This window comes from Triturus cristatus, chromosome 4_1 (genome assembly GCF_964204655.1).
Source record: "Triturus cristatus chromosome 4_1, aTriCri1.1, whole genome shotgun sequence".
NCBI classification, from domain to species: Eukaryota; Metazoa; Chordata; class Amphibia; order Caudata; family Salamandridae; genus Triturus; species Triturus cristatus.
Window position 1 is genome coordinate 1,246,110,739 of NC_140585.1, and position 14,925 is coordinate 1,246,125,663.

Here is a 14,925-nt window from a genome sequence, read left to right on the forward strand (position 1 = left end):
CGTACTTACACTGTTGGGGTGGGGGGTACGCTCCATGCATACGCGGGTGGGGGTACGTGTCGTACTTACACTGTTGGGGTGGGGGGTACGCTCCTTGCATACGCGGGTGGGGGTACGTGTCGTACTTACACTGTTGGGGTGGGGGGTACGCTCCTTGCATACGCGGGTGGGGGTACGTGTCGTACTTACACTGTTGGGGTGGGGGGTACGCTCCATACGTACGCGGGTGGGGGTACGTGTCGTACTTACACTGTTGGCATGGGGGTACGCTCCTTGCATACGCGGGTGGGGGTACGTGTCGTACTTACACTGTTGGCATGGGGGAGTACGCTCCTTGCATACGCGGGTGGGGGTACATGTCGTACTTACACGGTTGGGGGTACGCTCCATGCATACGGGGTGGGGGTACGGTCCGTATATATCCGTCCCCACGCTATGTGATGCTTGTGCGGGCCGTACCCAGGCCTTTGCCACGTGGGTACGAGCCGTCCCGCCGTTGTTGGGGTGACGTAGGTGTGGGCGTGGTACGACTCGTACCCACGCTCTTAAGGCGTGGGTACGGGACGTACCTGTCTGGTTGTGTTGCCGGTTCGCGTCATCAAGAACTTCCGGTGTGGCGGTCGCTGGCTTAGCTGGACACGCCCCCACCCCCTCGTAGTGACCAGGGCCTGAGGGTCAGGTATGTCCAGGGCATGTGTGCTGTGTGACTTTGGTGGGGGTTTTGTGGCCTGCCCTGGTCCTGCCACCCCCCCCCTTTCCCCCCTCCCTTAGTTGCTCTGACCTTCTGCGGCGTCTGCGTCGGAACCTGTAGAGGAGGTCGACTGCTATGAGGGCCGGGATGACACGTAGGTTCGGGTCCATATCTGTCCGTCGCGTACGGGTACTCCTTGTTCGCGTCGTCCTGTCTGTCCGTCACGTACCGGTACTCCTTGTTCGCGTCGTCCTGATTTCCCGGCAGTTTTTGGCAGCCGGAAAATATTCACCGTGCGGGATGACGTCAGTGCAAATCGTAATTCCTGGTTCGTGAATGGCAGGCCGCGTGCGTCCCGACGTCACGTCGGCGCTTTCCCGGATCCCATTTGTACGTTTATTTTCGTCGGTCGGGGTTTTGTACGATTCGTACGGAAATGATGTTTCCGTGCGAATCGTAATTCCATGTTTGTATATTTTGACGACCGGGTACGCGTCGGACGGAGAATATGCTCCGTCCGACGGTTCGTACCCGGTTTTTACCGGATCGTGATCGGCACCTAAACATGCAACATTTACTATTCCCACTCTAATATAACTTAAGTCTGGAAAGGTGCTGGACATTAAACATACATAATTTGCTATTCCCACTCCAAAATAATTTAAGTCAGGGAAGGTGCTGGACACTATACTTTAAAAATGTACTAGTACCACTCCAATATATCTTAAGTCAGGGAAGTTGCTGGAAACTAAACATACGTAATTTACTATTCCCACACCAATATAACTTAAGTTAGTGAAGGTGCTGGACACTAAACATACATAATTTACTAGTCCCTCTGTTGCGGTTTCTAGGTCCGCTAGGCGGATAGCCAATTCCTCGGGAGCGAAGAGGGATCTCAACTCTCCCTGTGGGTACCACCAGATCCGTCTTAATTACCGGATTGCTAGTATCCACCCCTAAAGGAGAGAAGAGTCAGCTCAGAACCACCAAGGTGAAGGACAAGTTCGGTATACACAAGTACTCAGGAGTGTTTAGGTGTTTACGCCAAAACCTAATAGGAAACAAACAAAATAAATATTCAGATTACAACTAACATAACCATCTCTGGTGTTATGTTTAATGCTCCTAAACTACTATCAGGTAACAGTCCTATTAATCCAAGCGTTATTGGCTCAAAATGTAAATTGTCCACCGAGGAGAGAAGATGATCCTTGCACCGAGGCACCAGAAGGGAGGGAGCTGCTCGAAGAAATACAGGCACGATACAGAGTGTCCATGTGCCCTGCTAAAGTAAATGTAACTGCGCGCGGGAGCTGCAACACCCAAGGGAAAGCTCGCGTCGCAGTGTGAAGCGTCAAAATTCAAAGAAAACAGCCGCCGCCGCGGGAAAGCGGAAAATGATCAAAAGGTAACCGCCGTCACGGGGCAGCGGTAAAGCGGCAGGAATTCACACAAAAAAATGAAATATCGCACATAGAAGCGACCATAAAAAATTGCTTTAAGCAAAATAGTGGTACACGCGCAACACCCAAAAAATGGAAGGACGAGTCAGCAAATAAAAGGGCTCCCAGTGAACTCATCAGAGAACAATAGTAGGAGCAGGACACTAAGCAAATAATAATACAAAACAAATCACCTCAACTGGAGGGAAGAGTCCGATTCAGATATCCAAAATAAAAATAAGGGATCCAAATAGAAACGAGGCTCCAAACAGAATTCGGTATGCAGAATAAGGTTTGAAAGGCGTGGTCCACTGAAGTCAGTTGCCAAGCACCTGTGTTCGGGAGCAGATTTCTTTTATATCGAAGGTCATGTGACAGGGTCTAGGAGTGCACACAACCACCTCCTCTCAAGTGTTGCATTCTGGGCTTTGTAGTTTTCTATTCCCAGTAAGCATGTGTGCTACTTTGTAACACCCACTTCAAGATAACTTAAGTCAAGGAAGGTGCTGAACACTAAATATACATAATTTACTATTCCCACTCCAAGATAACTTAAGTCAGGGAAGGTGCTGGACACGGAACATACATAATTTACTATTCCCACTTCAAAATAACTTAACTAAGAGAAGGTGCTGTACTCTAAACTTAAAAATATTTATAACTCTCACTCCAAACACAAATAAATCCAGGGAAAACTGCTGCACATTAAACATACGTAATTTACTATTACCACTCCAAAATAAATCAAATCAAGGAAGGGGCTGGCCACTAAACATAAAAAAATACCTATTCCCACTCCAAATATAAATTAATTCTGAGAAAATGCTGTACACTTAACCTAAAAAATATACTATTACCACTCCACTATAATTTGAATCAAGGAATTAACTACACACTAAACAGAAAAGAAAAAAAAAATCAAGCTCCAAACATAAAATATTTAACAAAGGTGTTAAACAGTAAACATTACAAAAAAAAAACCCACTCCAATCATAAATCGATTCCAGAAAAGTGCTGTATATTAAAAACAACAAAAATAACAGCCCGTCGATGGCAGTCCCAACGCCATCAGAATGAGGATTCCCGTCCACCTCATAATGATGGCGGGTGGATGTATGGGGGTCAGAGACCGGCCACAGAGGATTACCGCCCACCTCATAATGATGACGAGTGGATGTATAGCGGTCGGAGAGACCGACTGCCATGGAATCTGACGGCCTCCTTGAGCCCTTCGGTCCGTTGGATCAGCAGTAATACCTACACTGCAGGCACCGCCGTAGGTATTACAATGTTCCTCTCCACTGGCCATTAATGGGGGTGATCCCGCCATGAAAAGGCTGGTGGAAAGGAACACTGGGGGCCTGTAGCAGGCCCCCTTCACCTCTGGGCCTCAGCTTTGGGTCTTGGGGGGGGGGCACCTATAGTGCCCCCCTACATATTCCTGCACCATGTCGCAGGTACCGCATGGTGCCTTCCACTTGCTGCAGGTATATGTGGGATGTCCATGTTTTGTATTGAGGCGTGTGCTGCAGACTGCAGCACTTGCTGCAATACAAAAGATAGACATTGTGACCGTGCTGGTGGCGGTGCATCCTAAATGGGCTGTCGGGACCGCCGACTTGTAGTTGGGCAGTCCCATTTCCGAAAGGATGCCGGTCGAACGTAAGTCCGACCGCCATCCTAATGAGGCCCCAAAACACAACATTACTTAAATTAAAAAAACTACACAACAATTCATAAATATAAAAATGTATAAAGGGAATATAAATAATTGAACACAAATGTTTCAATGTAGATAATAATTAAATAACTTAAAAATATATTTAACATATTTTTTATATTTATTGCAAAATTTGTACTATATTATATAGATTCTTTACACATCTTATTAACAAAAAATGTAAAATATTTTAATCATTTAAATTAATCTTACATTTACAATAAATATTAAAACATATTTCATAATAATCACCTATTTATTAAAAATAAGTTACACATAACTAAGGGGTCTATTTGGATGGCGGGCGGATCGCCACCGCCGGGACAGCGGTGGCCGCCGCCAGCCTGGCGGTGGCGATCCACCCACCAAATGACCCTGGTTCAACCCCCGCCATATTAGTATGGTGAGGGGCACCGCGGAGGACGGAAAGACCGTCCGCCGCTTTTCAGCCGGTCAGATTGCCGGCCGGGCGGAAAAGGGAGTCAATATGGTGGTATGCCTGCCTTTCCATGGCGGAGACTCTGCCATGGAAAGGCATGTGGAGATGGGCATTGGGGGCCAGTTGTGGGCCCCCGAGGGGGTTACGGGGTTGGTGATTGCACTGGGGGGTACCTACATTGGCATACACAGGGTGGCAGGCTCCACGCGGGGCCTGCCACATTGAGCATGCCAATGCACAACATGCATATATTGCATTGTGGCGGGTGCTGCTTACAGTACCGCCCGCCGCTATGTAATATATGCTGGATGCGACCACCCCCCCCGCAATGCAAAATATGCATGTTGTGCATTGGCATGCACAACGTGACAGGCACCGCGTGGTGCCTGCCACCTTGTGCATGCCAATGAAGGGAGGTACCATGGGTACCCCCCAAGTGCAGGCATCAACCCCCCACACCCCCGGGGGCCTGCAACGGGCCCCCGAAGGCATTCTCTGCATGCCTTTCCATGGCAGAGTCTCCGCCATGGAAAGGCATGTCACCGCAGGCATGCTAATATGGATGGCAGTGCCTGCAAGGCACCGCCACCATATTGTCTGCCTATTCCGCCCGGACGGCAATCCGACCGGCGGAAAAGCAGCGGACGGTCTTTCAGTCCGCCGCGGTGCCCCTCGCCATGCTAATATGGCGGGGGGGGGTGAAAATTGATGGTGAAAATTGATATTTGCCGGACAGATCGCCACCGCCGGGCCGGCGATCCGCCAGATATCCTAATAGGCCCCTTAATTACTCCCCATCCTTATCCCCTATGAACCCAACATCCTGCTCCTAAATCTTCTCAAATTCTATTATTTTTATCTCAATAATAAACCCCAAAAATACTATTACACATTTTTATCACAATTTTTTTCAATTACTCTCCACAGTTATCTCCCATAAACCCAACATCCCCCTCCTAAAAAATATTAATAAACACCAAAACAAAACAATTCTACAGATTAAATTAATTACAGCATATAAAATTACACCCAAAAAGAATACATATTTGTATTATTTTACTATTAATAACAATACATAAAATACATTATTCAAACAATTTTTAACTAAACAAATCGATATTACACACAACAATATTTTTAACATCGATATTTTTGACAGCGATATTTAATACAACGCCTAATTTCCATATATTTTGACTTCGATATTACATACCACGATATTTTAAGATCACGATATTTTAAACATGATATGTTTGTGACACAAAATTCTTTTTGCAATAGTTAGTCAGAATACCCGATTTAAGAATGAGGCCCGCAGTATTAGGAAGCCATCTAGAAAGTCCTGAACGCACAGTACTACTGAATACTACCCACGACTCACTTTTCAGGCACGATCGTCCTCTAAAGATGTTTTCTCAGCCAGAAGCCCGACACAGGCCTCCGCAGCCCCAGTGGTGCTGGGGTCCCCAACCCTTCAGGGTACCCCCCCTCCCCCCATTCAGCCAAAGTCCAATTAATATCTGGAAGATAGGGCTGACCCCAGAGCCCCTTATCACATTCTGCAGGGGGGCATCATTTTGAGTTCCTAATCCATTTTTATACTGTAACTGTGTTGCTTCTTTGCATTTTCGTACCACATTGTTCATGATGACCTCTAATAAAATATTACAAAAGTTATTCAAATGATCCCAACATTAGGGTTTTTATTGCATCGCACATGTAATCCATTGATGAGTTTGAAGATTTGTTTGCGACATAACTCAAAGCATTTTGTTCTGGTGTCAATGGACCCCATTTTCATACATCTGTCTTCTTTGTCCCAGTTCTTGCTTATGAGGTATCCCACCTCCAATTCAAGAAACTCATTTTAAATGCTGAGAATTCAGGTAATGCGCTCTGCACCTCATCATTCAGTTTTTAGCTGACACTGGTTGTACAGGACTCTGCCGCTCTAATCACTGCTGAGCTTTGGGTTCAATCTTGGCCTCTAGGTGGTCTCCATCCCTACTGGGGGCTAAGGTTGACTTATGGACGTTCAGTGGAATTGTTGAGTGGATCTTCTCTTACCAAACTGTAGCATGGCCCTGTCAGGTGCGCTCGCAGGACATGACCTTATCAAAGAGCTGGGTGCACCCGCCAAGAGTGTCCTATCCGCAGGAGCGGATGAACTATTCAAATGCCCACGCATTCCTCATTACCTTCTATGGTCAGGGTTGCCTCTGGGTCCCTCTTCTTGGCAGCCATTCATGGTATGGGGTTAGGTTCCTGGGAGCACCATGCTTTCTGCAAGGAAGGTCTTGGCAGGGAGTGATGGCGCCATTGGGTGGAACTTCCTTTTTTCTTAGCTCAGTCCATCATGGCCACCTTCCAATTGATTCCTATAGAGTTTTCTCTACCTACTTCCTTGTTTCCTGCTTCCCTTCCAGGTCACTCTTTCCTATATAACCCTCCCGAAAAGACCTTTTGATGCATTGCAATGCGATTCCAGAGGTTGTTTCTGCTTCATGCTTTTTCCTCCTGGCGATTTCCTTAGAGTGCACATTCCAGCTTTGTGTTTCCATCACTGGCTGGCAAGGTGGCTTCCGGAGGCAAGCGCCCAAACTTCATATCCAGAACTTCCAAACCTAGAAGTCAAGCCTTGCGTCAAGCTCTTGAGAGATTGCAACGCCAACATACCCAGGTGAAGATGGATACCACACAGGCCTTGCCGGATGCCACACAGCAACAGTCTGCAGAATTAGACTCTTTCCACACTGAAAATACAATATTACGCCAAGCCTTGCCATTCAGAATACCTTCTGAGTTACCAGCAGTTCCTGCAGGGGCCCAACATTTCGAAGGAGACCCGAGTAAGTTAAAAGAGGACCTGGACTCTTCCGACCTACCCAGCTCTCCTAAAATAGGATTATGGTGGATTATCTAATTAGTGGTCTGACAGGAGCAACCTTAGTCTTGGCTAAGACTTTGAGAACTGCATCATTCCCTAGTCTGGATGATTATTCCACCTTCGTGTAAGCCTTCCACCAAATGCTTGAAAGTCCTCCCTTAGAGAGTTATGCAGAGGAGGCTCTTTGTAAAATTCAACAAGGCACTCAGGATGTTTTGTCCTATGTGGCACGTTTTAATTGTTTGTCTGCTGAAACAACATAGGAGGAGGGAACTTTGTTACGTAGAGGGTTGGAAGATAAAATCAAGGATTAATTTATTTGCATTCCTCAACCCACTTTTTTTAATGAGGCAATAATCAGCCTTATACATGGAACACTGATTGAATAAGAGGAGAAAAGAAAAGAAGGGAGATTATAGTCAATCTCAACTCATAAAATGCCTCCAATACGAAAAACTGAGAGCCCCACTCAGATGTCGACTGCAGAAGAACCAATGCAAATCAGAATCACCCGAGCCCCAATATCTGAAGAAGAAAGGCACAGATGTCAGATAAAGGGTTTATGCCTATATTATAGAGAGAATGGGCATCTTGTATGCCAATGTCCAGTTAGCCTTGCCAAGTCATCGGGAAACAAGCCCCTCCCATAAGATGAAGGAAGGTTTGGATGACGCATCTCTTCTTCGAATAATATCTTCTGGATCTTCAGAGACTCCTGAACATGTTCCATTGTTTTTGCTACCAATCTCCATAGGAAATAAGATCCCCTTAAATTAATTTTTTGCTTTACTAGATTCTGGAGCTACTGGTATGTTCATAGATAAGGGTTGGGCTCTCAAAAACCACTTTCTCATACGAGCTAAGGCATGTGCAGACATTATTCAAACAGTGGCTTGAACTCCTATATTTTCTGGTATTGTCACTCATTGCACAGAGCGCCTTCAAGTAAAGTTATTTAATCATCAGGAATGTTCAGAATTTGATTTAATGACATTTCCCAATCATCCTGTGATTTTTAGAGTTCCATGGTTAGTCATGCACAACCCTTACATTAAATGGGTTACTAGGGTGTTATTCTTAAGTGCGGAATCTTGTGCCCAAAACTGTTTAAGCCCTAAATTAAGTGAAGAGCACAGAGCCCTAATACCTTATAAGAAAATCTGTGACGACAGTGGCAAACTCATCAGCAGTTCCTGAACAGTACCAAGCATTCAGTAACGTGTTTGAGGAAGAAAAGACTGAAACCTTGCGTCCGCACTGCAATTGTGACTGTGCCATAAATGTAGTACCAGGATCACACTGCCTTATGGTAGGATGTACCTGCTTTCTGAATCAGAGAAGAAAGTGTTAAGACAGTATTTGGATGACAAACTGGCTGATTGTCTAAACATTCCCTCTACATCTCCTGCTGGAGCTCATCTTTTCTCTGTGCACAAAAAAAGTCAAAGGAATTAAGACCCTGTATAGACTACAGAGGGCTCAACGAAATCACGATTAAAGATTGATATCCTCTTCCATTGATTAAAGATATTCTGGAATCAGTAAGAGGAGCCCAAGTGTATACAAAGTTAGAACTTAGAGGAGCCTATCACTTACCAAAAATAAAGCCTGGGGACAAATGGAAGATGGCATTTCAGACTCCAAATGGATATTTTGAATATAGGATGGAGCTCTTTGGGTTGTGCAATGTCCCTTCCATTTTTAAACGTTTCATGGATAACATTTTTTCAGACTTATTGATTCTAAATGTGATTGTCTACCTAGATGATATCTTGATCTTTCAAGGTCTTTGGAAGAACATCGTCTACATGTCCGGAATGTTCTGCAATAAATAAGAGACCATTGCTTAGCATGCAAACTAGAGAAATGTTTATTTGAACAAAATGAAGTAGAGTATCTAGGGTTCATTATTTCTCCTAGTGCGAAATCAATGGATCATAAAAAGATTCAAGCAGTACTAAAGTGGCCCTCTACTTCTTTTGTTAAGGAAACCCAGAGTTTCCTCAGATTTGCCAATTTCTATAGGCAGTTTATTTACAACTATTCAGATTGTTCTTGTGCAAGATCTCTCAATTGCCAAAGAAGAAAAACCTGAGGGTCTCGTCTGGCTGTTTCCCTGCCCACACTCTGCCATGCCTGAACTTTCTGTACTCAACTGGGATGGGACTAAGTCCCCCAGCCGTCTCAGTGGCAGGGAGGGGCCAGAGAAGGAACTTTGTGCTCTTAAACGCATTACTGAACCCCCAGGACGAGTCTCATCTGGTGGTTTCCCTGCCTGCAGTCCACCACGCCTGAACTTTCTGTACTGGACTGGGGTGAGACTACGTCCCCCAGTCATCTCAGTGGCAGGTGAGGCCAGAGACGGGACTGCACGCTCATAAGTGCATTAGCCAATCCCATAGCACAGGTCTCATCTGGCAGTTTTCCTGCCCACAATCCAACATGCCTGAACTTTGTGCACTGGACTGGGGTAGGACTACGTCCCCCAGTCATGTCAGCGGCAGGGTGGGACCAGGGAGGGAACTTCGTGCTCTTAAAAGCATTACTGATCCCGCAGCGCCGGTCGCATCTGACAGTTTCCCACAATCCGCCACACCTAAACTTTCTGCACTGGACTGAGGTGGGACTATGTCCCCCAGTCGTCTCAGTGGCAGGACGGGGCCAGAGAGGGGACTTCATGCTCTTCAGAGCATTACCGATCCCGCAGTGCGGATCTCATTCAGAGGTTCCCCTGCCAGCAATATGCCATGCCTGAACTTTCTGCCCTGGACTGGGGTGGGACTACATACCCCTGTTGTCTCAGTGGCAGAGCGGGTTAGAGAGGGGACTTCACACTCAAGCGCATTACAATTCCTGCAGTGCGGGACGTATATGGGTCATGCCTGAACATGCGCCCAGGCGAAGACCGAGCTAAGACGGGTCTGTCTTCACCCGTCATCGCCTAGAAGATGCTGGGCTGACCACCCCCCTTTGCCCTCTTGGCTGATGATTCTCAGCAACATTGGTGAGTCCATTTGAATTGTAAGGCACTGGATGCTGTTCTGACCCTATCTGGGCAGGAGTCATGGGTAAGAGAAAAATGGCTGAAGGGAAGGGCAGTACTACTGATAAACCACATAGTGGCACTACACTGGACCCATTCCTGGCACAAACAGTAAGTGTAGTTGCCAAAGAAATTGACTTGGCAGAGAGGCGCTTATCCCTTGATATGGGGTTGGAATATAGCATTCCAAGACTGAGTGGGGCACGATCGCTGTCAGGTTCCCCTGAGGGGACTTGGGGTTGTTGTTGTTGTTGTAGACCACCAACCCCTGAGGTCACTGGACACTGGACATATTTCTCTGCTGACCACATATAGAGTGACTTCCATGAATGAGCCTGTGATTGCTAGTCCCTGAGAACCAACAGCCAGGAAAAAGCAGAAAGAAACTGCTACATTGTCACCAATAACCACGTTGAACAGAGGCCTTTATTACCCATTGAGCCACATGCTTTCACTGCCGACCCATCCAATCTAGCTATGAGGGATAGGTCTTTGTCCGCAGCAAACAGTAGTACAGTTGGTCCAGAGAAGCAAGGTCAAGTAGGCGCTAATCGTGCTGGCAGGCCCCTTTTCGAGGAGCAAAAGCTTCAGTCTTATTTCTAAGGCCCCCAGACGTGTTTGGCTTTTCCACATGACTGCTGTCCCTATGTAGCGGTTTTGGTTTGAGTATCACCGCTACCATATGATAGGGAACAATGCTATCTGGAAATGAAGAACAAGGTCCGGTTTTCTCAGAACACCACATTTTCCATATCTGAATATGACAATATTTTATTGGTGAGGAGGATTGGGTGGATAGGTCAATTAGCCAAATCCATAGAGGGAGCCAGTGTGGTTATAAATTGTAGGTACCCAGACATGGCTTTTTGGCTGATTAAATCTGGTTGTAGGTCTCGCGATCTAAGTGCATCTGTTAGTATTGTCCCACTTGGCTTCTTATAGACCTAACCCTCCCCCTCCCCCAGCCAGTTGAGAGGGGAAAAGATTCCATGATATCAATCAGACGTTACAGGAGATTGTTCTGATTCTACTCATAATAGATGTTTACCTCTTTCAGGCTTGGATGCTAACAATTGACATTCTTCTACCCAGGTTCCTAATAGGGCCTCTGCTTAATAGGGGCCACGGAAATAGGAGAATGCCCTTGGAACTGATGGTCCTTTTCATCTAGCCCCTACTCGGAATCCTCTTGACATTGGTCATATGGTAAAATTGGCTACAGTTGAAAGTCAACAACCACCGGCTATTGATGACCTTAGTATGAGTGTCAGTAGTAGCCCTTCAATTAATGTTGCAGTAAACAACAAGCTTGTCTCCTGGAACCTTGCAGGCATTATGAACGAACTTCTTTGGGGGGCCACTTTGATATTTGAATCTTCCAAGAGACTTGGGCTGTTACTCCTCAATTTCGTTCTGGGTTTGCTAGTTTTCATTGGCCAGCAGTCTCGTGTGAGAAAGGTGGCCCATCGGGAGGCCTTGAAATTTGGATTAAAACCACTTTGGCTTGCTCATCAACAGAGGTTGATCTTGGTTCCCCTTATGTATTATGTATTATCCTGCAATTCTCTTCTGGGTTTTCATTGTGTTTATATAATGTGTACTGCAGACATGAGATCTTAAGGCTAACTTAGCCATTAAAGATCTAATTAATGCTCACTTATCATGCCTCTCCCCTGGTATATTCAGAATAGTGGCAGGTGATTTTAATTGTAGTTTATTTTTATTTTTGTATTCTTTTTATTAAACAAGCTCATAAGATAGTACATTATAAAACATATATGCATCTACCCCATTTGATTGATTGATAGTGAGAGTAGAACGTGAGTGGGGGCGTTGGGACAACCTCAATCTTCGTAGGAAAAAGCATGGTATAAATTAGCAGTTCTTTCCAGGAGAAGATTTACAGCAGATACATTGTAATACATTACAAAGTAAATGGAACAATATCGCAGGTCCCAGGCTTCTCTATGCATTTCTGTATCTTTACCATGGAGACCATATTTTTTCTCATTTTTTCACACACCCTACTTTTGTATACTACTTCTTCCGCTCACTGACACCAGTCTTAATCCTTTTCCCATTATGTTGCTGACAGGGGGAGGGGTGCCCCCCCAGCGCCTTGCGATATTCCGTTTTGCGACAACCGCTGCCAGAGCCTAGTGTGTCTCCGCCAGTCTTCCTCCCCCTGAATCATTAGAAGGAGCCATCTGGCATCCATCGAGACCTCCACCCCGTTACCTTTGACATTATTGTCGTAACGCTTTGCCAGAGTGAGCTGATCTTGGGGCATTCCCATAGGATGTGAAAAAAAGTCCCTCCTGCTGGCATCCTCTGACACATAGCGCTGTTTGTGCATTCCCCATTTTTCAAGGAGTGTGCATGGGTAGTAGGAGCAATGGAATATGGTAGCTGCCAACAGCCTGTTTTCCTGCCTGCCTGGAGGGAGAGAGGACACGCCACAGAATCGCAGGGGCGACTACGTCTCCTGTCACCCCATGCGAGAGGAGAAGCACTCTAAAGAGCGTCGCTTCCCCACGGCAGCTATAGCCACCAACAGCCTGTTTCCAAGCCTGCCTGGAGGAGGAGAGAGGACACACCACAGACTGCGCAGGGGGGACTACGTCTCACGTCACCCCCGTGCGAGAGGGAAGCGCTCTAAAGCGTGTCGGTCCCCACAGCGCGGGACGCGCCTGGGCTCAGGGCGGGCCCATCCACGGCTGACGGAGCCTGGAGGAGGCTGGGCTGGGCCCCCCCGCTTTCATCCCCACATTGAAACTTTGAACCTTCTAGCTCTAGCCTGCAATAGAGGAGGTAACTGTGACCTCTTAAGATACTTTTTTGGTCAAGGCAACATCGGCCTTAGAAAAAGAAATTACCTTACTGAAAAGAGACTCTCGATGGGGGAGGGGCAGGGCAGGTTTCCAATACTGCTGTCACTTCAACCCCGGGGGGGGGGGGGGGGGGAATGGAGGGTTATGGGAGTGTTTCTTCAAATCCATCTGTGGTTATTCAGTCGCTTTCCACAACTCTACATACTTCCTCTGTATTAAGTGGGAATTCTTTAGTTTCAAGTACCTAAGTTCTGAAAAGGAAAAGAGGGCCAGCAAAACCACCTTTTAACTGCCCTGCCAAGAAGACCAGAAAGGCCACCACATCAGCGGCACCCATAAGTAGTATTGTTCAAATACATCCAGAGACTACATCCCCCCCTAATTGCGGCAATCTTTTTGATAATTTCAAACAACTCCTGGAACCGATCTATGCCCGTTTAGACTCCATAGATCGTACTCTACAAAGTTTGCTAGCGGACAATCAAGTGCAATATACGGCAGTAGATGCTAATAGCAGCTCTGCCAATTCTAGTCTCCAACCTCCTACTAGGGTTAATTCCTCTGTTGCCTGTAACATTTATTTGTATATTAGACAAAAATTGTAATTCTGAATGTTAAAATTTGGAGGCCTGTAAAAATAGGCTTACTGGCCGTGAGTTAGATAAACCATCCTCCACTCCTTCTGGCCTTCCTTGTGCTGTAAATAAGATGGTTCCTAGCCTGGATCCTCTTGGTCCAGCCCACGTAGGTTTGGTCCCTAGGTACTGTCCACCACAAGAGTCCCCTTAAGATACTGAGGGTAGGGGGAAATTACAAAACTCATCAAGGTTACATGTTCAATCAAATGCCCATTGCAGATTCAATCAGGAATTCATGAATCTTCCTCCTGCAGTTTATAGTTATGTCTTAATTTTAGTTAATGTGCCTCTACTCCGCCCAAACCAAAGAGAGTCTACACTCCAGCTTATGGCCATGGCTCGGCACTGGATGACAGAAAATGTAAGTAGTGGTCATCTCATTCAAAATCACATGATTAAGGCCAGAAGAACGCCTTGGATTGGGTCTGATGTAAAAATAACTAGTAATGATTGTATCATCTTGAATTTCGACAATGTAAGGCTTGTGAGAGACCTATTGGGGAATTTACCAGTTGCACCTACATCTCAATCTCAGATTTATGCAGATCCCTTGGGTTTCTTTTATATGTCTACATTAGTACACAGTTCTACCATATGCGTCCAGGGCCACTTTTCAACGAGTATTGGTCACTACCCAGACCAGATGTCCTCTGATATTCCCCTCTCCTCGAATAGGAACTCTCCGTTAGAAGATATGGAGGCCTGAGATTGACTCAGTTTATCTTTCAACCACTCGCCTCTTCAATTAGTTCTCCATCACGAATATCTAATGGACTCCACTTTTGTACCCACTGAGAGTGCACAGACGGCTGCTCCAGTCTCGCAAAGTAGTAATACGCTTCTTTCAATTGACCCCATATCGTCTTCTTTACCGGAACCAATGTTAATCGGCAATCAAGAGTACTCAAGGGATATATTGTTCCTTTCATAGAACATAGCCGGCTATGAAAACAAAATAGAGATCAAAAGTTGGTATAACGTGTTTGTGAATTCTGATATTATTTGTTTCCAGGAAACATGGGCAGAGCAGCCTATCTATGTAAATGGCTATAGTTCTTTTGTTACACCAGCACTTTCTTCAGTAGGAGGTAGATCTAAAGGGGGACTACTTACATTGGTAGCAAATACGACCCCCCTAGGTAAGGTGACTTTTATTAATAATTCGCCATACTGTCACATTATTTTAGCTGAGGGTTCTGGGAAAATTGATTTGTTATTGATAAACTTATAG